The sequence below is a fragment of the Pleurodeles waltl genome, chromosome 4_2 (genome assembly GCF_031143425.1).
Source record: "Pleurodeles waltl isolate 20211129_DDA chromosome 4_2, aPleWal1.hap1.20221129, whole genome shotgun sequence".
Taxonomy (NCBI): Eukaryota; Metazoa; Chordata; class Amphibia; order Caudata; family Salamandridae; genus Pleurodeles; species Pleurodeles waltl.
In genome coordinates, this window is record NC_090443.1 from 465,478,671 (window position 1) to 465,503,140 (window position 24,470).

The 24,470-nt window shown below is 45.3% G+C and overlaps 1 protein-coding gene across 1 annotated transcript in view; it reads left to right on the forward strand.

The window, feature by feature from the left end:
• Positions 1–24,470, forward strand: part of LOC138292914 (complement C3-like) — a 2,405,892-nt gene that overhangs the window by 1,683,048 nt on the left and 698,374 nt on the right. The window lies entirely within an intron of this gene.

Below are 24,470 nucleotides of genomic sequence, written 5' to 3' on the forward strand. Positions count from 1 at the left end.
AACATAATTGCATCATAAATCATAAGAAACAACTCACTCCTATATAACAAACATAACTCATAAGTGCCACTATCCCATACTTCCTAATACACAATAGTTACCTTCAACATCCTTATCTACTCACACACCAAAACCTTTCTTATATAACCCATACCTTGAAAAATATATGTTGGAGTGTTTAACACCGTAGCGTACTCAATCCACATCTAACCGTCAGTAAGGAAAGAGCGCCGTTACTTCAACGCACTTAAATATCCTCGTCAATTGCCTTGAGCAGACGCAGGTGTGACGCCCAATAGTACGGTGTTTCTCTCTGGTCTGCCTTTCTGGAAACATTCCCAGTACCCTCTCCGACAAGACCCGGAAATAAATCACATCTTTATTCAACACGGCAATGAACGAACAAAGTCCGCTTACTCAGAAACATTCCTTGCGTGCTCTCCAACATTCTAAAGAAATAAGCAACTCCATTGTATATCACGGAAATGAACAGATTCATTCCGATCAAGGCATGGACAGTTAGTAATGCACTCTCCTCGGCAATAAAGATCCCTTGTAAGCCACAAACAGTAAATCAAACAAAACGAGTTACATCAGAACAAATGACTTCGTCCTATCTAAGTATACAGGTATTCTCAGAACCCTTTTTAATCTGTATAAACAAACAACAAAAAATCTGATTCCACATACACTTTCACAGATCCTTTAATATTGCCAACAATTCCTCAAATACCCAAATGGACAAAAAAGTTATTAACCATAATATACCCAAGCATGTCATCACAAAATTAGATGAATATATATGACATCATTTCACCAAATAACCTGCAGACCAATACAACCCGGACATGCCAGTCGTCCACGGTATATTAATCATAAGAACAGTATCTTATCTTATTCACCATAACTAATATGGACCCCAAACGACCTATTGCAATCAATCCATATCAAATTCATGACAACCTGAAATCTGGTATAACCATTGGACAAACTAGCTGTCTGTCTAGCTATCTCCTTATAATCATTCAGGCCTTGAGCAACAGAGTCCAAAAGATGGATCCATTTACATTCTCATAGGTTCAGTATATTTCTCAGATTTCCACCCGAGGGGTGACAGTAATCTTATCAATCACCCCCCATCCTAGGGAATCTACTGAATAATTCAATGTAGAAAAATGTTCAACCAACGATGCCCCTTGCACCTTACATCTTATCCGACTGCAATGTTGTAAAATGCGCAACTTGATTTTTTGTTTAGTTTGCCCCACATATAAAAGATCACATGGACACTCTATCACATAGATCACATTGACACTGTTACAATTGGTGTGTTCCTTCAATGTTACAGATATATGCTTATATTTAAAGACTTTCATCTCCAAGCATTGTTTACAAACTTTACAAGATCCACATCTAAAATGTCCCACAATTTTTGGTAAACCTAGCATAGTTAAAAGAGACGCTTTTGGAGGATCTACTAATAAAGAGTTAACTACCCAATCTTTTATATTCTTAGCCCTCTTAAATGCATATATCGGAAAGTCAGGTATCTCAAGATCATCAGAAACCAAACTCCAATAGTTATTAATTATTTTTTTAATCTCCGTACTCCTTGTACAAAATGTTGTAACACACACCAACTTATCCACATCACTGTCTGTTCTTATCTTGGGTTCAAGTAAATGGTCTCTATGACAGAACCAGGCTCGCTTACGTGACTTCTTAACTATACTTTTAGGATAACCTTGTGCTATCAGACGATTCAACAGATCTTCTGATTCTACAAAATAATCTTGTTCATGAGTGCAATTCCTTCTGAGACGAAGGAATTGCCCATAGGGCAAATTATCTCTCAGGTTACGTGGATGATGATTTGTTTATTGTAAAAGAGAATTTCTCTCACTTGGTTTTCTACATAAAGTGGTATACAATTGCTTATACTCCACTTTAATAGTTACATCCAAAAAGTCAATTTCAGAAGAACTTGAATGTATGGTAAATTGAATAGCTCTCGATCTATCATTCAACCATTTATAAAACCTTAACAGCTCACCTTGAGTACCTGTCCTAATCATTATTACGTCATCAATATAACATTTCCATAACGTAATCTGAGTAAAAAACGGTGAAGTGCGATCAAAGATATATTGTTGTTCAAAATTAGCCATATACAAAATAGCTACATCTGGTGCAAAGGTTTACCCCTTTAGTCTGCACATAAAAATTCCCCTGAAAGTAAAAGAAATTCCTTGTCATTGCTATCTCTAGTAGTTCTATTACGAACCCAGTGGGTACTTGTATTGGCTGTGGTCTTTCGTCTAGTCTCTCTCTAATCACCTGTAAAGCATGTACCTGGGGGATATTCTTATATAATGAAACAATATCCATTGTCACCAAAATTTGATTCTCACTATCAAAATGTGCCTTATTCAAAAAATTTATAGTTTCCATAGTGTCCCTAAGGTAGGCTTCTGTCATTGGAACTAGTGGTTTCAAAAAGAAATCTACATATTTACAAATAGGTTCCAGAATAGAGCCACATCCTGATATTATTGGACGTCCCAGAGGTTTTTTGAGATTTTTGTGAATTTTAGGGAGTGTGTAGATAGTGGGCATACGGGGGTTCTTTTTATTCAAAAAAGCATGTTCCAAATCTGATAAAAAAACAATCTCTAACCCTGTATCCGTAACCTTCTGAATTAATATTCTCAAATCATTCGTAGGGTCACACTCCAATCTCAAGTAACTCTCAGTGCCTGCCAATTGTGTCAAAATTTATTTTTTGTAATCTTCAGTATTTTGGGCTAAAGTAGCTCCCCCCTTATCTGCCTGTTTAATCACTATCTCTCTGTTAGATTTCAAAGTAGACAGTGCTTCCCTCTCAGTTTTAGTAATGTTATACTTCACATATCTACCTTTAGATATCAAATTCATCGTATCCCTCATAACCACCTGTTCAAAAGTCAAAATCTTGTGTGACAATAAATGGGCAGGAGGGGTAAAGGTAGACGGAGTACGTAAACCGGTCACAGAATTTGAAGAACATTATTTAGACTTGTTAAAGTAATATCTTAATCTAACCTTCCGAAAAAATTTATGTAACTCCATTTTTAAATTAAAGTAATTGGGTAGGTTATTCGGGACAAATGAAAGTCCCTTGGATAAAATCTGTTCTTCCTCACTCGACAAAGGGTAAGTAGATAAATTCACCACAGGATTAGACTGATTCACCACCTGTAATGCTGTCTCCGCGTTTGGATCTCTCCATGATCTTCCTGTTGGAAACGTACTTGCTTCCTCCCCCTGTACCGGCCCCTGCCCCAATCTCGTTCCCTGGGGAAACCCCTGTTCCAGGGGTGGCCACCTACCCCCTGGGGGGTCCACTGAGTTGGTCCTAAAAAAGGCTCTGAGGTCAAATCTAGTTGGTGTACATCTTGATTGTGTGAAGTCATACTTGTGGAAGGCTGTTCACTATTACTCTCAATTCCCCAGTTGAGGCTGAGGATTCAGAAAAAGTGGTATACCATCTAAATCCACCACCTCCTCTTGTAGTGAATCTCCCTCCTGTTTATAGTAATCCTCTGTCAAATATGGATAAGTAAATTTCTTATCATAAAGACTAATATCCCTAGCCAATTTATCTAATTTATACCTCTGTGTATTCACATCAAAATCTTTCATTGTTCTGTCCAGGCGTTCTAATGCCTCTTTAGCATTAACTAATAAAATCTCTCTTCTGAGGTCCGCGATTTCCTTCATCAATTTCTGAACCTCTTCTAATGCCGTTTCAACTCCCAATACCATCCAATGCCTAGAGCAGTTATTAGATACAAAACTGAAATTCTCTTTGAATTTCGGATTGTCCACAAATATTGCTGGTTCATTCCTAACTTGTAACCCTAACGGGATAGTGTTAGATTGAAGATGCTTCGTTAAAAATTGGCCATGTAAGCGGGTACATACCAATTTCTTCTCAAGCCGCTCTAATCTGTTGATCTTTTCACTCAATGAGAGATCAATTGCAGGGGAAATATTACCTAAAAAGTCTGACCCTGTTTGGCCCTGTACCAATCTATTTATGTAATCCTCACTATAAGATAATGTCTCTTTCTCAACTTCTAATTCCAAAATAAAAATAAATCAAAACAAAACACCCTTCGCAGGTCAGCACCTGCTCTAAGAGTACATTACAGACCACAGAGGGTACTTTATTCTGTCCTGCATATTTTTAAGGTTATGATAGGGGTTTTTTGTAGTTGTGAATGTGATTTAATTGTTTGTATATTAATAAATGATGTGTTTTCTACATTGTTTTTACTATGCTGCTTTCTATTAATAGGTTTGTTTCCCGAGTGGGCATTGTAGTCTTTTGATCATTTCCACCTAGCCCATTTTGGGTTCTTGGAATACCCTCTCTGGTCTGTAATGTATCTTCAATCATAAAGGCAATCTCTCTTTTGAGAGTCTGTATTGGATCATGATTAGGGCTCCTGGTTTCATGGTATTCATTTTGTTACATTTCATTCTGTATCCATATTTATTTTTTGGGCCTCTTTTTGGTATTTATCCATATTTATTTTGTTGGTGAGAATAAATGGAGTTGTAAAATGGCATATTACCACATTTATTTAACAGATAAACCTGCAATACTTTGCTGCCTGTTGAGTTTTAACAATTTAAGCAACCTAATATTACAAAATGCTACACCCGCAGGTAAACATGAGCATTATAATACAAATATATGTTAATATATGTCTGTATTTAGGGAAATCTCAACCTGTTTTTCTAATTTCCTATGCTCTATATCTGCTTACCTGTTTTCCCGGAAATCACGAAGGACAGCATGGAGAGTTCCCACAAAAAGCAAAAGTTTTCATACGTTTCAACATTTAAAAATAAATACAGTCAAGAAACACCTTGTTTTCCGTCTGTACTTACCAGTAAAAACTCAGGATAAACTGAAAACTGGGAGCCTTAATCATGATCTCAGATTGTTTTTTTATTTGCTAACAGGTGTTGCCATTTTTGCCTGTAGGCAGTGGTAGTTTGCATTTCAATCCCTGAAATCGGTTTCATCTAGTTTGTCAACCTCATTAATAGGTGCTTTTTCAAAAGCTTTAATCTCTACCGCTATTGAAGTGATAAGTGGTTTAAAAGCAGATTTCCTCATAAGTCCTGTATCTCCTGCTGTGTCATTCTGTGTGATTTTGTCTTTAAAAAAAGCTCTAAGTTTCACTTTTTAAGGAATGCTGCCAGTTCACATTTAACTTTAATTTTGTCAAATGTAGGCATTGGGATGAACCCTAGACCCTTATTTAGGACTCTCATTTCAAGGTCTGTGAATGGTTTGGTAGTAAGGTTAATCACTGAGGTTGACCTGTGCTGGTGCCTGGGGTTGCCTCCCTGGTCATGCTCTGTGTGTGTACTCTCTGCAGGTTGCTCTTGTCCTCTGATCGAACATGTGTGTCTTTATTTTTCTGGCTTTTTGGAGGACCCTGAACACGACTTAAAAAAAGGAGGTCTGACACTCAGAAGATATCTTGGGGCTTTGTATTAGTTAAGACGATCACCCACCCGAAATATGGTTGCATTGGGTGCTGCATGGGGGGTTGTGGGAAAGGATAAGCCAGAGGTAGCAGATTTAAACTCCCTCATGGGCATCCTCTATGTTTGCCTCTAAATTTAATTTGTTTCTTGTTCATCAATTCCTCCCTACTGCTGCCACTTCATGTGTCTGAATCTGAAGACCAATCATTAGAAAGTTGTTTATCAGTTCTAGTCCCTTTCTGCTCTGACCCTTGGCCTGTATAATCTGAACTTGAATAGGGATATACTTTCTCATCAGAATAGCATTTCACATCCTTCTGTAATTTTTGTACTTTGGATTGTGTGACAAAGTCTTTGTAGTCAGTCATTTTTTTGTAAACTTCTACATGTTTTCTGAAGGCTGAGATCATGACTGTGGGCCTTAACTGATTCTCCTATTTTTATATCTTTATCAGAGGTTTTTTTGACAATCTCTTGTAAGTCTTTATAATAGGGATTAACCCGTCCCTTGTGCAATGCCACATAATGAGCAACCAAGCGTTTCTGAATAATATATTGTCTAGGAACATTGTAGCAGAACTCTTGGAGCTCCTTTTGTACAAAGATATTCCATCATTACTATTCAATGGAGTAACATTTTGATTTGGATTGTTTTCAAGTCAGTTAGGGACTCCCACATCTCTATCTGGGATAAAGTTTGTGCTATATCAACATCATTAAGAAGGGGACACCAATTTGGAGTTCACATCCTGTCCTGTATATGTTAATCCTAGATTTTCCACCTTGTTGAAGTGGAGCAGTGGGTAGGTGGAATACTATAGGCCTGTCTGAACATGAATGGTCAATAAAAGTTCTTATTTCCATAATTAGTGGGAAAGTTTTGAGAATCTTAGATAGAGACTCACGCAGCTGTGCACTGCAAGGCTAGGTCAGCTAGGTCAGAGAAGCTATATTTGAGGGTTGATTCAGCTTCCAGAAATCAAGAGAGAGTCAACCCATTAGTTTAGACAATGAGGCACTGCAAACAAAAAACCCAAACAGAACAAGATCCCATTCAACAAAAACTAATTTTATAAAACAGTTAAGTAGGGCCTGAAATAAATATGCTGAATGAGAATTGAACAAGGGGTGGGCAAACTATGATCTGTCAAGAAAGCCTATAGAAGATGGCTGAGATAAATGGAAAACTTTTAGGAAGTCAGACCAAAGTGATAAAAAACAAAAGACAGAATTTAGTTTCTGATAAAGCTACCTATGATGCTTTAGTCGGATTCTGTGAGACACCATGTGCTACATTAAGCTTTGTGTGGCACATATAGGCCCTCATTCCAATGTTGGCGGGCGGCGGAGGCCGCCCGCCAGAATTCCCCCCTCCGAAATACCGCGCCGCGGTCAAAAGACCGCGGCGGGTATTACAAGTTTTCCCCTGGGCTGGCGGGCGGTTGCTGAAAAACCGCCCGCCAGCCCAGGGGAAAACGACCTTCCCACGAGGATGCTGGCTCGTAATCGAGCCGGCGGAGTGGGAAGGTGCGACGGGTGCAGTGGCACCCGTCGCGTATTTCAGTGTCTGCAAGGCAGACACTGAAATACTTTGCGGGGCCCTCTTACGGGGGCCCCTGCCGTGCCCATGCCATGGGCATGGGCACGGCAGGGGCCCCCAGGGGCCCCGTGACCCCCCTACCGCCATCCTGTTCATGGCGGCTTTCCCGCCATGAACAGGATGGCGGTAGGGGGGGTCGGAATCCTCATGGCTGCGGAGCGCGCTCCGCAGCCATGGAGGATTCACACGAGCAGCGGAAATTCGGCGGGAGACCGCTGACTTTCCGCTTCTGACCGCGGCTGAACCGCCGCGGTCAGAATGCTCGTTGGAGCACCGCCAGCCTGTTGGCGGTGCTCCCGTGGTCGGTGGCCCTGGCGGCCACCGGCCGCCAGGGTCAGAATGACCCTCATAGTCTTGAAATTATAGCATTGGAACAAGGCCCATCACATTGTTGGTAATCAATAAAGCAATGCAATGTTCAAAAATGAGGAACGTAGCTGGTCCTCATTGGTTACTGGCTGAATTATGAAGGTTTTTGTCTGAATGTATTGGCGCACCAGTGGGGGCATATTATTTACAAGTCGGAAGGCTCCCATTGTAATATTCCCAAAGTTTAACACAGACTCTGTTATATATTCATCATATAAATGACTTTTTCTTCTTAATATCAAGACCAAAATATATGGCAAATTACTAGCTAATAAACTCTAAGCTACTCTTACTGCGATATGTCACTTAGCCCAACGAGGCTTTGCAATGGATAGAAATATTTGGAAACATATTTCTTAATTACTTGTGAGTATAGATTTTCCCACTGCTACAAGTAGACCAATGCTACCAATACTTGTGGTTGTTAAAAATGCCTTCAGATTGGTATGGTGGGGATATCTGTGAAGGCCTTGTTATTTGTACACTCTGTGGGGGCATATAATTTACATACTGAAAGGCTTCCATCAGAGTGTTCCTCAAGTCTGACACAGCCTCTGTTAAATATTCATCATATAAGCTATTTTTTCTTCTTAATATCAAGATCAAAATGTATGCCAAATTACTAGCTAATAAACTCTCAGCTACCCTTACTGCGATATTTCACTTAGCTCAACAAGGCTTTACTATGGGTCAAAATATTGGGAAAAATATTTCTCATATATTGCCGTCTATAGACTCTCCCACTGCTTAACTTGACCAATGGTACCCATGATTGTGAATGTTGAGAGAGCCTTGAGTTTGGTATGCTGGGGATATATGTGCAGGCTTTATTAATTGCCATACCCTTTTTGCGGGCAATCCAAGCTTTATATCAAATCCTCAAAGTTTATTAATAATAGATTGTCATTGGAGTACAAAGTTTCAGATATGCAGAGCTACAGGACAAGACTGCCCTCTCTCCCTCATATTTTTTTTCCATCTTTATATATCTATTGACAGATTCTTTATGAAATAATCATCAGACACCTGGATGTACGTTGAGGATGTCTTTTCAGAAACCAACATTTCACACTGCTGATTTGCTAATTATAGCACAAGATTCAACAGCTGTGAAAACAATCATGGAAACTGCTGACAATTTTGAAGACATGTCAAGCAACATAATTACAGAATGTCTGGAGGAAATCACAGGACAATTAATAGTAACATAAAAGGTCAACAACAAGCTAGATACCTAAGGGTTTAAATTCTGAAAAGAAATCAAGAGGATCTATCAAGTAAATTATGTGAACAATGGGCACAGATTTAAAAATAATGTTTGACCAATATCCATTGCTGTTAAAGTTAACTAAGTTAAGTTGGCCATATTGCCCATACTGCCCTTTTTATTTCAACAATTATTAATTTTTATTACAGATCCAACGTTTTCGCAAAACTAGAATCCCATGTTGATAATTTTATTTTGCAGAATAAAAAATCCCCAGAATTTCTATGAAAAATATCTAAAAAGATATAGAAGGCAAATTACTTGCCTTTTCTGGTGGAAACTCTTATCTAACTGCAGATTGTGAATTTTTCCAGACTTCAGACTGGATCCAAGCATTTTTGCTAGCAATTCCCTCACACGTTGGCAGGTGACAATGTTTGGCTCCATGTCAGGTCCATCCTGCCCTGGATGTCACGTAATGGCCTCCATATACACCCCAGCCATGCATGCTTACATGATTTTCTTTCTATCTCAGTCCATGGAACCACATGCGCAACTTTTCAAATCAGAGTATGGCAGTCAGCAGACCTTCAATCTTGGGATCCTATTAATGGACTGTATGAGATAATTCAACAGAATGGGGAAGAGGGTGGGTTGGTGAGGAATCAACCAGAAAGTGGGTTACTGAAAGTAAGTAACTTGTTCTTTTGATAAAGACTTCTAACTGCAGATTCCTCACCTGGTGAGTGGATAGCAGAGCAGTATTTCCCTTGGTGGTGGGTCTGTGTAATGACTCAGACAAGGAAATCCTTAAGATCGGGACAAATGCCTGTCCCACCAGAACTGGCTGTTAAGGCTTAGTGCTTGATGAACGTGTGGAAGGATGCCCATGTCGTAACCTGGCAAATGTTGAAGACCGGCACATGATATGCTAGCACAGTGGTAGCAGCCTTTGCTCTGGTGGAATGAAAGTGTAATATTACTGGGGTTTGCTTTTTAGTCAGTCCTTAGCAGATCGTGATGCATAACACCATCCACTGGGAGATGTTTCTCATTTGCACCACTTTGCCTTCCTTTGCCCTAGAGAAGCCAACAAATAGCTGTTCATCTTGTCTGTCTCCGATGCGGTTGGCGTAGAAGCTAAGAGCTCTCTTAGGATACAGATGCGGGGCAGTTCTTTTTTTCTTGAAGGGATGGGTGGTGCATAAGAAGTCAACAAGGTGATGGATAGCCCTGTATGGAAGGGCATTACTACCTTTGGCAGGAATGTCCCGTTAGGCTGTAGGACCAGTTTGTCTAGGAAGAATGTAGTATATGGCTGTGCCCCAGACAACACCTTGAATTCACTGACTCAACTGGCTGATGTTATGATGATGAGGAATGTTGGGTTGGTGGTTAGCAGACAGAGGGCAACTGTGCAATGGCTTGAAAGGAGGAGAACCTGTTTGGTAAATGCAATGCACAAAGGTTTTGACACTACTTGTTCTCTGCCATGTGGTTAGATTGAGTCAGGGTCCTCCTCATTGCTTGAAGATGCCTTACTCAACCTGTGATTTGTGATATGCTAGGCAGCATCATCTTAGTTTGTCTGGCCTAGCATTTAATGATCCTGCCAGGTGCTGGGCAGTCGGAGAAATGCCTCGGCCTCAGCTACTTCCAGAGACATAGAGTCTCTTGGCACAGGACTCATGACCCCACTCCGCCATTTTTGTTGCATTACCAGATGACGATTGTGTTGTTTGTGAGAACCTATAACCATTCCACCTTGATGGTCATGAGGAACGCCTTCAGTGCCAATTGAATCACTCTTAGTTCCAGCAAGTTGATGTGAAAGCGGATTCCCACCATAGACCCGAGTCTTCTGATCTCCTCATTCTTAGGTGACCTCCCCACTCAAGCAATGAGTCATCTGTCATGATCAGTCACTCTGGTTGGGTAGGGAAAGGAGTCTTCTGCTGGTCCAGTTGCAGTCGTACATCCACCACTGCAGGTCTTTTGCAGCCTCCTCCAACACCTGGATGCTACTGAGCCCACTAAAACTTTAGATTCCACTTCAGTATGTTACCTGGCATTGCCCACAAGGATGGTGCAGGAGGCCAAGCAGCCCAGCAGACTCAGAGCTGCTCTCAGTTAGACCAGGTCAACGGTTGAAACATCAGAATCATAGACCGAATTATTGGACTTTTTGAGGTGAGAAAAAGGCTCAGAAAATCAATGTATCCAGGATTGGCTCCAATGAAGGTGAGCCATTGTGAACGAGTCAGATGTGACTTAGGTGACCTCCCCACTCAAGCAATGAGTCATCTGTCATGATCAGTCACTCTGGTTGGGTAGGGAAAGGAGTCTGCTGCTGGTCCAGTTGCAGTCGTACATCCACCACTGCAGGTCTTTTGCAGCCTCCTCCAACACCTGGATGGACTCTGACAGGTCACCTTGCTACTGAGCCCACTAAAACTTTAGATTCCACTTCAGTATGTTACCTGGCATTGCCCACAAGGATGGTGCAGGAGGCCAAGCAGCCCAGCAGACTCAGAGCTGCTCTCACTTAGACCAGGTCAACGGTTGAAACATCAGAATCATAGACCGAATTATTGGACTTTTTGAGGTGAGAAAAAGGCTCAGAAAATCAATGTATCCAGGATTGGCTCCAATGAAGGTGAGCCATTGTGAACGAGTCAGATGTGACTTTGGAATATCAATGGAAACCCCAATGATGTCAACAGTTCGGCAGTCAACTGGGGGAGGCTTACTAATGCTTGAGATGAGCCTGCTTTAAGTAGCCAGTCGTCGAGGAATGAAAAAACTAGTATTGCCAACCTCGGCAGATGGGCTATAACCACCATCTTCCCATTCATGAACACCCAAGTTGCTCTGGTGGGGCCAAAGTGTAGCACTGTTAACTGACCTGCCAACCTACCTGAATTGGTAGATAGCATATGGGGGAATCACAGGATGGGGATATGAAAATAGGCATACTGCAAATCCAATGCCACCATCCAGCCTCCTGCATCCAGGGCGGATAGGACTGGAGCCAGTGTGAGCATTTTGGACTTGTCTTTCCAAAGGAAGAAATTCCAAGGGTGTCGATCAAGGATAGGAGAGAGGCCCCCATCCTTTTTCAGAGCCAGAAAGTAGCAGGATTAACGGCTAATTCTGATCAGCAATGCTGGCACCCATTCTATTGCTTCCTTGACCAAGTGAGCTTGAACTTTTCCACATAGTATGGACTAGTGGTCCGCCTGGAAGTGTTGTGTGAGTGGTATATGTGTTTGATGGGACAAGAAGACTAGGGATTAACCATGGTCTACGGTCTGGAGCACCAATTGGTTGGATGTGATGCACCTCCACCAGGGAAAGGAAAAGATACAGCCTTTCTGGGTCTGGGTAGAATTTTGCCCATGGGGGCCTGGATGCTCTCAGCTTCCTCCCTGTCCTTTACCCCAAAGGGATTGGAAGGACTGTTGTTGAGGCACACATGGACTTTACCTCTGTTGGTATCCCCTACCAAAGCCTTGAAAGTGGTGATGCTGTTGAGGAGTCTGCCACACAGGTGGACTGAGGCATAGAGAGCTAGCACTGGTCTAGCTCTCCCTAAACCTTTCCAGTTGTCGAGTCTGCCATTGTTCCAAACAGCCCAGAACCATCAAAGGCCATATCTATTAGGGACTGGACATCAGTGGGAAAGCCTGTGGAGCGAATTAAGGTATGATTTTAAGGAACCACCCTGGTTCTAACTGCACTGCTCAGAAAGTTGATCCTGTCCAAGTCTGAGTGAATGCAGTATTTTGCTGCATCTTATTTCTCTGTAGTTAAGCATTGGAGGGTAGGCATTATATCGTCTAGAACAGCTGAAAAGATGCAAATATCTCCACAGGAGGAAAAAAGTGTAGTGGAGGGGAAAGGTGGTAGAGGAGAGGATTTGTTTCACGAATACCTCCATCTGTTTAACTCTCTGACGGAGGTAGTGGTGGGAAATGCATTGGAGTTCATGTGGATTCTGGATACTGGCATTACTAGGACCTCCTCATGTGGTGGTGGAGCAGGAAGTCAGAACCCCCAGGATTGGGCTTATAATGCCTTGTCACTTGTCTCTTCATTGTGGGGCCAGCCCTTGGCTTTGTCCAGGAGACAATAATCACATAGGTCAGAGCCTCTTTAAAATGCAAAATAGGGACCTTCAATGGTTTGTCCTGAGTTGAAGACTTCCTTAAGGACATTTATTTTGAATTCTGTCATTTGGAGTATGAGGTCTAGCACCTCTTTTGCCCTCTTGATAATTGTAGTGAAAGAGGCACACTTTCCATAGCCATCGCTGGTTTGGGGGGAGAAAGGACAATGATCTTATGAGGTGACTAAGACACTAGACTTCTATAAGTAGTCAAACAGGTTTCCAGCATCAAAAAGAGCATCATCATTGTCATCCTCAATATTATCATCATTATGGTAAAGGGAACTGGTTTCTAGATTTGAATGAACGTATTGGTGTGGTAATGGTTATTTTTCAGAGTCTAACTGACCTACTGGCTCTGGTTCATGCATCAGTGATATTTGGAACTGCACCACGTTCCAGTTAGTGGTGTCGGTTGCGGTTCTGGGTGCATTGTTGCAGTGGGATTGGAGTCAGTGGTGCTGAGCCTAGGGAAGGAGCTGGCCTTCAATCAAGATTCAGTGGTGCAGTCAGGGATGGATCTGCCAGTAGCAACCTGAAGGCCACCTCGGTTCTTTGGGGCCCAAAGGTGAGCCAGAGGGACCCAGCTGGGCACTAAAGATGGTGTCTAAGGCCTGTTCAGCTTGCAGAGCTGTTGAGTCATTACATATAGCCCAAGAAGATTTAGGTGTGTCAGGTTAGCCCAGAATTTGTTCACTAGTTGGGGAACCACTTCTCACCCTAAAGGTGTCTGTGGAATCATTCAACTTCAAGTGGTGAGAGTGGTGAGAGTGGTGAGACAATGGAGACCCATGCTTGGACTTTTTATACTTTATTCACCCACCCAAACTCCATGACTTCAACAATGAGCGGTCATGGGAGTGGCCTCAGGACAGAGAGTGCGTCCTTGGCTTCTTGCAGAGTTGGATGATGGTGAGTTTTGCTTTGCACTTGAGGATGATTTTGTAGTTCATCTTCAGAGCATCTCTCACAGCATGCCAAGTTATTTTTGGATCCAAGGCACCCAAGACAGACATTGCGGATATCAGGCACTGACATCTGTCTGACACATGGCATAATCCTTTTAGCTTTAGGGGGAGACAAGTCTAAACACTGAAAGCTTTGAGGATTTGGAAAGCTGCCGATCAGCATCAGAAGGCATGGAAAGAAAAGGGCACACGTCCGGGGTGCTATGGATCTCGCAAAGACCTGCATAATGAAACCTGCTGACATGCAAGGCAGTTGCTAGCAAACGTTTCCAGATCCAGTCTGGTGCCTGGTGAAATTCACAGCCATGAGCTGTGGCTAAAAGTCTATATCAGAAAATGCAGGATTGAATTTAGAAAATATTACAGGGCTGCCCATTTGCATGATCAATTTTTATCAACACCCATACTATGCCTTAAGGAATAGTTTATTATTTGTTAGAACTTATATTCCAAATGCAACAAACACATTTCGAACTAAATGTATTAGCCATAAATACTTCAGTAAATCAAATTTAATATTGTGTAGAATTTAGCACATATTTGAGGAACCATTAGGAAACGTTTGAAATATCCAAAATTACAACCTTATGCGCACTTTGGGTTAAACAGGATTTTCCATTATTACAGGTTTCATTACAATCTACCATCCCCATAACTATACATTACATAAGGTATCTTGTGGCTGAGTCAGTGAGGGTAAAATAGTTTGGACATTTAAGAACTACAAATAAGGAGTATCAATATTGTTATATAAAGTTAAGGCAATTTTCAATCGCCTGAAGATATGTGAAATAGCTTGGCAAGACCATTTTTTGACAAAGCAATGCATAACTCTGAATATTACCCTGATAGTGTGTTGCGAATTGTTCAAACATCGTGGTGGACACAGATGTTTGAACCCAAAACACTACGGGGCATATTTACTAATCTTTCATGCAACACAGGGCAGCAATGCTGCTGTGCTGAGTTGCGTGAAAAGGAGCAAGCAGAAATGCTCCATATTTACAAAGATATGGAGCATACCTGCTCTCTTCTTACACAGGTGTACTCTGTACAGCCTAGCACCAATGCAGCACACTTGCACCGTAGTGCTAGGGTGCCTGCGTTACACGCAGGATTGTGTTTTTTTGCAGATAGGGCAAACCAGGCCTTGCGTAGTCATATAAATACCAAATAAGCTTTTGCGTTGCGCTGCATTACTGTGCACAATGCAAGGGCAACGCAAAAGCTCAGTCAATCTACATCTACATCTCAGAGAACACCAGTGCAAAAGTTTACAGTTGTAAAACTGCTATCCTTTTATTTATAAAACATTCACTTCTACTAGATATTGGTGAAATGATGCTCCACTATGCTTATTATAACCCAAGTAAACATCCAATATGTATCCAGAATAAATGCAACAGTGTCCCAAACCTAAAGAAAAAAAATTGGATCATGTACACGTTATATTAATGCTCAGTGATATAACTGTGGTCACGAATACCACAGTTCTTATCTATTACTGTAGGTGAAGAGATGTAATTTGATTAACTTTTGATGATGTTTGGGTGGGCATGTTAATTCACCAACATGTATGCGTATTGTTTTACGTACTGTGGGTCAATTAATACTAGGTAAGCAGTGCAAAAAATGAGAACCCCCCACTATTGAATGTATACCTTAGACAATTTAAAGTGTTGCGTGCAGCTAAAGTTGCAATTGTTTAAAAATAACACACTAAAAGGACAGTGGCATGTTCCAGTCACAGAAGTTCAATGTTAAATATTGGTGATTGAAGTTTCGAGTTATGGCTTTAGTTTGGCATAAATACTTATGACTTATTCTCTAATAAGTACTTCAGCTTTCATCTCCACTGCTGATTACTAACCAGCAATGCCACCAACAATTGAGATACAAGCCCTCATTACAACCCTGGCGGTCGGTGTTAAAGTGGCGGTAAGACCGCCAACAGGCCGGCGGTAAAATAAATGGAATTACGACCATGGTGGAAATCGCCAACATACACAGACACTTTACCACTCTGACCGCCACAGCGGTGGAAACAAACAGCTTGGCGGTCACCGCCAACAGACAGGCGGAAGACAATGTACCGCCCACACTATTATGAGAGGCCAATCCAGCACCTTTTCCGGGGCGGATTCAACGCGAACAAAAACACGGTGGAAACAGGACTTGGAAGGGGAAACCCTCACCTCTACACAACCCACAAGGAACCAGGATGCCATGGAGCCAGAACTCAAAATCATCCTTGCGATAGCTTTCTTGCTCCTCTACCAGGAGCACGAACGACAGCGGCGATGACCACGATGAGTACTGCACCTACATCACAGGGGAGGGGGAAGGGAAAATAGAGTGACACACACACGCAACACCCCCATCCCCCACCCTCACCCACAACAACACACACACCCATACATGCTGCAACAATAGATTTACACCCCTCAACCCCCCGTGGAAGAACGCAATGACAAAAGGAAATGATTGTAACGATTATAATCAATAAAAATCCATTAGTCAAAACTTTAAATACAGTATAAACAATTATGTACACCAACTATACAAGTCTGGATAGTGCACCATTCATAGTCCGTGGACCACTGGGCCCAAAATGCATGGGCGAGGCCCACAATCGATACCAGACTCAAAACGGAGAGAACACTTCTGGGGCATCAGATCGAAATGAACCAGGCACCACAGGAGGAAGGGAAGGGGGGGGGGCACCTCAGCCAGATCAGTGCACGACGCCAGCTCCACGAGGGGGCTCCATGCTCATAGATGTATCCTGGGGAATGCAAAGCCACAGTCTCTCAAGTCTTTTCAGTGGGTGGATTGCCCACTGCTTTATCCTGGGGAGTGCAAAGCCACAGTCTCTCAAGTCTTTTCAGTGGGTGGTTTGCCCACTGCTTTATCCTGGGGAGTGCAAAGCCACAGTCTCTCAAGTCTTTTCAGTGGGTGGGTTGCCCACTGCTTTATCCTGGGGAGTGCAAAGCCACAGTCTCTCAAATGGATGCCTTTCTCCACTGGTTCTGGAGGGGGCTTTGTGCCCAGAGTGCTTCATCCTGCCAAGGACAGAGGTAGTGGATGCCTTTCTCCACTGGTTCTGGAGGGGGCTTTGTGCCCAGAGTACGTCATCCTGCCAAGGACAGAGGTAGTGGATGTGATTCTCCACTGGTTCTGCAGGGGGCTTTGTGCCCAGAGTGCTTCATCCTGCCAAGGACAGAGGTAGTGGATGCCTTTCTCCACTGGTTCTGGAGGGGGCTTTGTGCCCAGAGTGCTTCATCCCGCCAAGGACTGAGGTAGTGGATGCGATACTCCACTGGTTCTGGAGGGGGCTTTGTGTCCAGAGTGCTTCATCCTGCCAAGGACAGAGGTAGTGGATGCCTTTCTCCACTGGTTCTGGAGGGGTCTTTGTGCCCAGAGTGCTTCATCCTGCCAAGGACAGAGGTAGTGGATGCCTTTCTCCACTGGTTCTGGAGGGGGCTTTGTGCCCAGAGTGCTTCATCCTGCCAAGGACAGAGGTAGTGGATGTGATAATCCACTGGTTCTGGAGGGGGCATTGTGCCCAGAGTGCTTCATCCATCCAAGGACAGAGGTAGTGGATGCCTTTCTCCACTGGTTCTGGAGGGGGCTTTGTGCCCAGAGTGCTTCATCCTGACAAGGACAGAGGTAGTGGATGTGATACTCCACTGGTTCTGGAGGGGGCTTTGTGCCCAGAGTGCTTCATCCTGCCAAGGACAGAGGTAGGTGATGCCTTTCTCCACTGGATCTGAAGGGGCCTTTGTGCCCAGAGTGCTTCATCCTGCCAAGGACTGAGGTAGTGGATGTGACACTCCACTGATGGTGGTGCATCATGGAAGCTGCCAGGCTCCTGGAACTGACCACCAGCCTTGTAAGACTGACCACTGGGGATGGCAGCCATGTTTGCGGTGGTGCCACTGGCTCAGGATGTCGCGGGGCCGCTGGCTGTGCTGGCGGCGGTGTCAGTAGCGGCGGTGCTGGCAGCGGTGTCAATAGCGGTGGTGCTTGCGGCGGACTCTGTGGCATTGGTGCTGGCGGCGGGCTCTGTGGCCTCAGTGCTGGCGGCGGGCTCTGTGGAAACGGTGCTGGCAGCGGTCGTTGTTGTGGCTGTGCTGGTGGCGGGCTCACTGACTGCGGTGCTGGTGGCTGGCTCACTGACTGCGGTGCTAGTGGCCGGCTCACTCACTGCGGTGCTGGTGAAGGGCTCAGTGTCTGTGGTGCTGGCGGCGGTGCTGGTGGCGGGCTCACTGACTGCAGTGCTGGTGGCGGCGGTGCAGGTGGCGGTGCTGGTGGTGGTCTTGTCCGCCGTGCAGGTTGTCATCGACGTGGACCTGCCTTTGATTTTTTGGTCCTTCCCCACCTTGGATTGTGGCGCAGCTGTCTTGCCACATTCCACTTTTGTTTTGCCTGAGCCCTTGGTGGCAGATGTTTTCGCCTTCTCCCTCTGGGATGTGGGCAACTTTTTCTGTTTTGGAGGTGGGGGAATGTCCTTGCCCTCGCTCCTTGGGACACAGGCAGCCCTGTTGCTTGGCGCACTCCAGAATCCCACTATTGCTGGCACCACTGTGCCCGGTGATGTGGTGGCTGAGGTGCTGGGTTGGGACCTGGAAAGGCGGGCCCTAGGGGACGGACCGGGGGGGGGAGGTGTAGGGAAGAGGTCAACATTTGATAGGAAAAGCTTTTTAGACACACTGGGATGGGTAGATGGAGGGGGCTTGGGAGTGGAGGAAGAGGTAGTGGATGTAGGAGGTGTACGTTTGCTGACTTTGGGTGAAGGTGCATGGACTGGAGGCTGTTGTGAGCTGGATAGCTGTTGGGTGGGTGTGTGACTGCGTTTGTGTAGTTTGGGAGGAGGGCTCACAGACACACTGGGAGAGGACATAGGGGATGTGTGAATGGTGGTAGGGGTGGTGAGTGCACGTGAGCAGTGTGTGGTGATGGGCATGCTAGTGATGGAGGTAGTGGTTGAAGATGTAGTGCATGCAGGTGTGAGTGGAGACAAGACAGGGAGGGAGGAGGGAGACGTGGAGGAGGTGGACACAGTGGAGGCAGTGGATGTTGGTATCTCTGCATGGGTATGATGCCTGTGTGAGTGCCTGTGGGATGTGTGGTGCTTATGTTTTCCTGAGCCACCCTTGTGTGTTGAGTCGTGTGCATGCTGGTCTGATGGTGTGCTTGGGATAGGCTGAGGTACAGGGGATTGGGTCTGAGTGGAAGAGGTTGGAGGGGGGAGGCTGGACACAGGGACAATGGCTGCCATCAGTGCTGAGGCCAGAGCCTGAAATGCTCACTGTTGGGATGCCTGGAGAGAATGAATGCCCTCCAGGTGTGCATTTGTTTGTTGCAAGTGCCTGTCCACACACTGGGTGGCATTCAGAATGGTAGACTGCCCAACAGTGAGGGATCTCAGGAGGTCAATAGCCTCATCACTGAGGGCAGCAGGGCTGACAGGGGCAGGGCCTGAGGTGCCTGGGGCGAAGGAGATGCCCACCCTCCTGGGTGAGCGGACACACGCTGAAGGGCTGCTGGGAGGGCAGTGCTGGTAGGGGGGCCGGCTGTACCTGTAGATGCGGTGGGCGCAGAGGGGCCCGCCACTGCAAGGGAGCTCCCATCAGAGGAAGAGTCAGTGTTGCTGGTCCCTGCTCCTGTCCATGCCGTGGAGCTCCCCTCGCCCTCCGTCCCAATGGTGACTTCAGACTCCGTTGTCAATCCAGGGCCATGTGGGATGCAGCTCCCTTCTGCTCCGGTGCCACTGCTCCTCCGCCTGATGATGCTAATGCACACAAGAACAGGGAGACAACAAAAAGTGGGGTAGAAGAAAGAAGAAAGACATGTTCAGTGCATGCAATACCGCTACGTTGGCGGACACTACAGACACAGCAGCCCTCTGCACTACGCCATGCACTTGGAGTTCCCTAATTAATCACAGGGACACGGGGTACAAGGCCTATGCCTGATTGCTGCACACATGGAAGTCACAGCAGCCTGACTAGGTGTAGATGGCTCTTCCACTGGTGGGGTTGGGGTGCCACATAGCCTGCCTCACAAAGGGTCCTTGCCTACAAAGCTCGATCTGGCCAAGGGTAACCCACTGCCCCCCCTCCCCTACCCAGAAACCTCCTAATGCACGCAGTGTCATATGGATATCACGGTACTCACCCCCTTGTGGCTGCTGTGATGCCCTCAAGCGCCCATCCGTCTCCAGATACACCACCACCAGGATCCGGAACATCAGGGGGGTCATGGTGCGACAGGCACCCCTCCCACGGTGGGAGGCCATCTCCAGCTGGGCCTCCGCCGTCTTCTTGCTCCAGCGGCGAATGTTCTCCCATCTTTTCCGGCAGTGGGTGCTCTGTCTGTGGTGGACCCCCAGGCTCTGGACATCCTTGGCGATGGCACGCCAAATATCCTTCTTCTGGTGGGCGCTGACCAAGTGGAATAGTACAGGGGAAAGGAAAAACTTTAACCGTCCGGACCGCCACAGTCATTGGCCCACGTTCCCACCCTTGCCCTGACGCACATACGCTCACCTTCCGCTCATGCAGGCCTCAGTCCCCCCCATATCTTCCATCCACACCACTCCAAACAGGCATTGCCCATACAGCATGCTCACAGTGTACTCACCTGTTTGTCTGGAGGACTGAAGACTAGCATGTACTGGGGGAGGACCCCATCCACTAACTTCTTCAACTCCTCTGAAGTGAAGGCAAGGGCCCTTTCCCAGGACACATGAGCCATCGTCGCTTCCAGACACAGGTCACAGCAGCACTTGCAGTGTAGGTCTCCTGTCGAAGGTCAGGTATCAAGTGAGTGAACAGAGAGAAAATGGCAGTCACGTCTGCGACGTTGCGTACCGTCACCACCGGCGTACATCGTCATTGGCTCCTTGGACCCATAGGGCCCAATGTTAACCAATGCAGGATTGCACCGCCGTCTTCGACCGCCTACCGCAACGGTGTACAACTCCAGCGCAGTTACCTCATATCCCCTTGTCCCGCCTAACAGGTCAGGCAGCCGCCACTTCAGGTGGCCACATGGCATTATTTTTAAATGTGTCACACATATCTAGGCCTTGCATACACACAGTGACAGGCACATAGCGGATTGACAAATGTGTGCAATAAATTATTTTTTTACTACCTCAGTGTGGGCTGACTCTGTGCTCGCTGTTCTCGTCCATAGGGCATGTCCGCTGGGGCAGGTGAGGAGATGGCGGCATCCTCCGGTGTACAGACCGCTGGTGGACCTGTCGACAATGGAAGACAGACACATCATTATCACCTACAGACTTGATCGTGCCACAATCCAGGAACTGTGTGCCCAGTTGGAGCCAGACCTGATTTCAGCTATCCGCCATCCCACAGGAATCCCACTTCTAGTGCAGATCCTGTCAGTACTCCATTTCCTGGCAAGTGGGTGTTTTCAAACAACAGTGGCCATTGCATCAGGGATGTCCCAGCCTATGTTCTCAAACGTGTTGTCCAGAGTGTTGTCTGCCCTGCTGAAACACGTGTGCAGCTACATAATTTTCTCTCAGGTGGAGGATTTGCCCACAGTGAAAGGTGACTTCTATGCCCTGGGACATATCCCCAACATCATAGGTGCCATTGATGGGACACATGTGGCCTTGGTCCCCCCCGCAGGAGTAAACAGGTGTACAGAAACAGGAAGAGCTACCATTCAATGAATGTGCAGATGGTGTGTTTGGCCAACCAGTACATCTCCCATGTGGACGCCAAGTTTCCAGGCTCAGTGCATGACGCTTACATTTTGAGGAATAGCAGCATCCCTCATGTGATGGGGCAACTTCAGAGGCACTGTGTGTGGCTAATAGGTGAGGACAAGGACCATATACCGTGTGAATAGTTATCTGGGTCTGGGGTTGTCCCTAAGGGTTAGTGTGTGTCTAACAGTTGTCCCTCGACATTTGCAGGTGACTCTGGGTACCCCAACCTGTCCTGGCTACTGACCCCAGTGCGAAATCCCAGGACAAGGGCAGAGGAACGCTACAATGAGGCATATGGGCGAACTAGGAGAGTGATAGAAGGGACCTTTGGCCTCCTGAAGGCCAGGTTCTGTGCCTCCATATGACAGGTGGTTCTCTCTACTACTCACCAAAGAAGGTGTGCCAGATCATTGTGGCCTGCTGTATGTTGCACAACCTGGCTTTGCGACAACAGGTGCCTTTTCTGCAGGAGGACGGTCCAGAAGGAGGTTTTGTGGCAGCTATGGAGCCTGTGGACAGTGAAGAAGAGGAGGCAGAAGAAGATGATATCAACAACAGAAACAACGTGATCCAGCAATACTTCCAGTGAGACACAGGTAAGAAGACATCACTGCCTCCTACATCTCATACAATTGTTAGACCTATCATATGTCTGTCACTTTCACCCAGTGTATGGACCCTGACCTGTCACTTTGCCTTTCCATTTCACAGATGTGGGTCCGACTGTGTGACCTCTGCTATGTTACCTCATGGACTAGAGCTGTGTGACATAGGTATGTTGACAATACAATGGACATTGCTATGTTCCTTAGTTATAGCAAATACACATTTGTGAAAGCACAGACTGACTCCAGATTGTTTTGTGATTCAAGGGTGTTTATTTAAGTGCAAATTAGTGGAGGGGGTTGGAAAATGGTCAGGGGTGATGGTGGAGGAATGTCCATGGCAGAGTGCAGTTATTTGTCTCACAAGTGCATTGTCCAAAGGGGCATAGGAAGTGGAGCTAGGGCAGTTTAAGGATGGACAGGGTGACGAAGTGGGACAGAAGGATGACATTCAGGGTAGTCTCATTTCTTGACGGGGGTCTTGGCATTGTTCTCTGTCTTTGTCCTGGATCTCAGGGACCGTTTGCGTGGTGGTTCTCCATCTGCAGGGGGGGTGCTGGTGTCGTGGTCCTGTGGCGGTGCCTCCTGTCCACTAGCGCCGGTGGAGGTGGTGGGCAGTTCATCATCGAGGCTAGTGTCAGGGGCCCCTTGTTGTGCCACTGTGTCCCTCCTGGTGTTCACAAGGTCTTTCAGCACCCCTACAATGGTGACCAGGGTGGTGTTGCTGGACTTGAGTTCCTCCCTGATCCCCAAATACTGTTCCTCCTGCAGCCGCTGGGTCTCCTGAAACTTGGCCAGTACCGTTGCCATCATCTCCTGGGAATGATTATACGCTCCCATGATGTTGGAGAGGGCCTCGTGGAGAGTGGGTTCCCTGGTCTTCCCTCATAACATATCTGTACAAAATATACATGCGATATCAAACAATGTTAATATATACACAGAGGAGTCACTCACCTATACGTAATGCATGTGCCATGTCTCCAAACAATACATGAATACATTAGGCTTTGGAATAGTTTTCAAGGCTGGAAAGATATACACAAAAATAAAATTCAATCATCAATACTAGAATTAGAAAATAACAGTAAAGTACAGAATACAGAGTTAATTAAATTCTCACTTAAAAGCTAAAATATTACATTCCCAACGAAAAAAAATGTTTTTATGTATACAAAAAATATAAGTACACAGGCCAATGATCCATGGCCTGCATGACCACAATATAACAAAATGAGGTATCAGACAATGGTGCGTTCAAGACCCCACAGTGTGAAGAAAAAGAATCCACATCTAATCATGAGAAAAACATGAATACTACGAAGGTTTCCGGTTTCGTGGACGAGAGTCCATTATACATTTCTTGGCAACTTCAGTGTCTTTATGATTTCAAAACCTAAGTGTATTCATGTATTCTTTGGAGACATGGCACATGTTCTATTATGCATATGTGGGTGACTTCTAGGTGTATATATTAACATTGCTTTATATTACATGTATTTATTGGACAGACACGTCACCTCTTCTGTTTGCACTAGTGATGGAACTTCTAATGACATGGGTCAGATGTTATGCCCAGGTATGGGGGTTCCACTAGGGAGTGAGTATAGTAGACCTCCTTGCTCTATATGCAGATGATTTTCTTTTGTTTCTCTCATCCTGCTGTCACCGGACCTAGACTTCTTTATTTGTTAGACCTCTACGGGAGGCCTCAGGCTACGGGAGGCCTGAGGCCTCCTAGTAAATTGGCCTAAGTCTCTCTTGATTCCCTTTCCGGGGATAGGCACACCCCCATTCTGATTCATAGACTTAGCTTTCAATACATAGGAACTAATTTCTCTTAGCTCCTTACCATTATATGTAGCCTCAATCTCATGTCCACAGACCTTTTTTGTGCAAAACATAGGCGAGAATACCTACATTCTTATGCTCAAATCAGCTGCCTCGAATTGTCGTTCGAAAGTGTATTAACTCGACTTCTGACCAGGTTTAGGAGATGTGGACTTGCAACTGTTCTACTGGGCATCACAAAAATTTGTGGTCAATGATTGATTGGTTTATTGGGGATGTCAGGTTCTGTTTTTTCAGACTGGTTTCCTGCATGGGATGTGATCATATGTTCTAAATGTTATATGGGGCTCTCCATCCCTGCTCCTTCTCGGGGCTCTCTAAGATGTGGCTCCCGGCCTGGTGGTCGGCAATGCAGTGGATGTGGTGTGACCGCAAGCCTGCCATGGAGGTTTTATTCTGGCTGAGTCA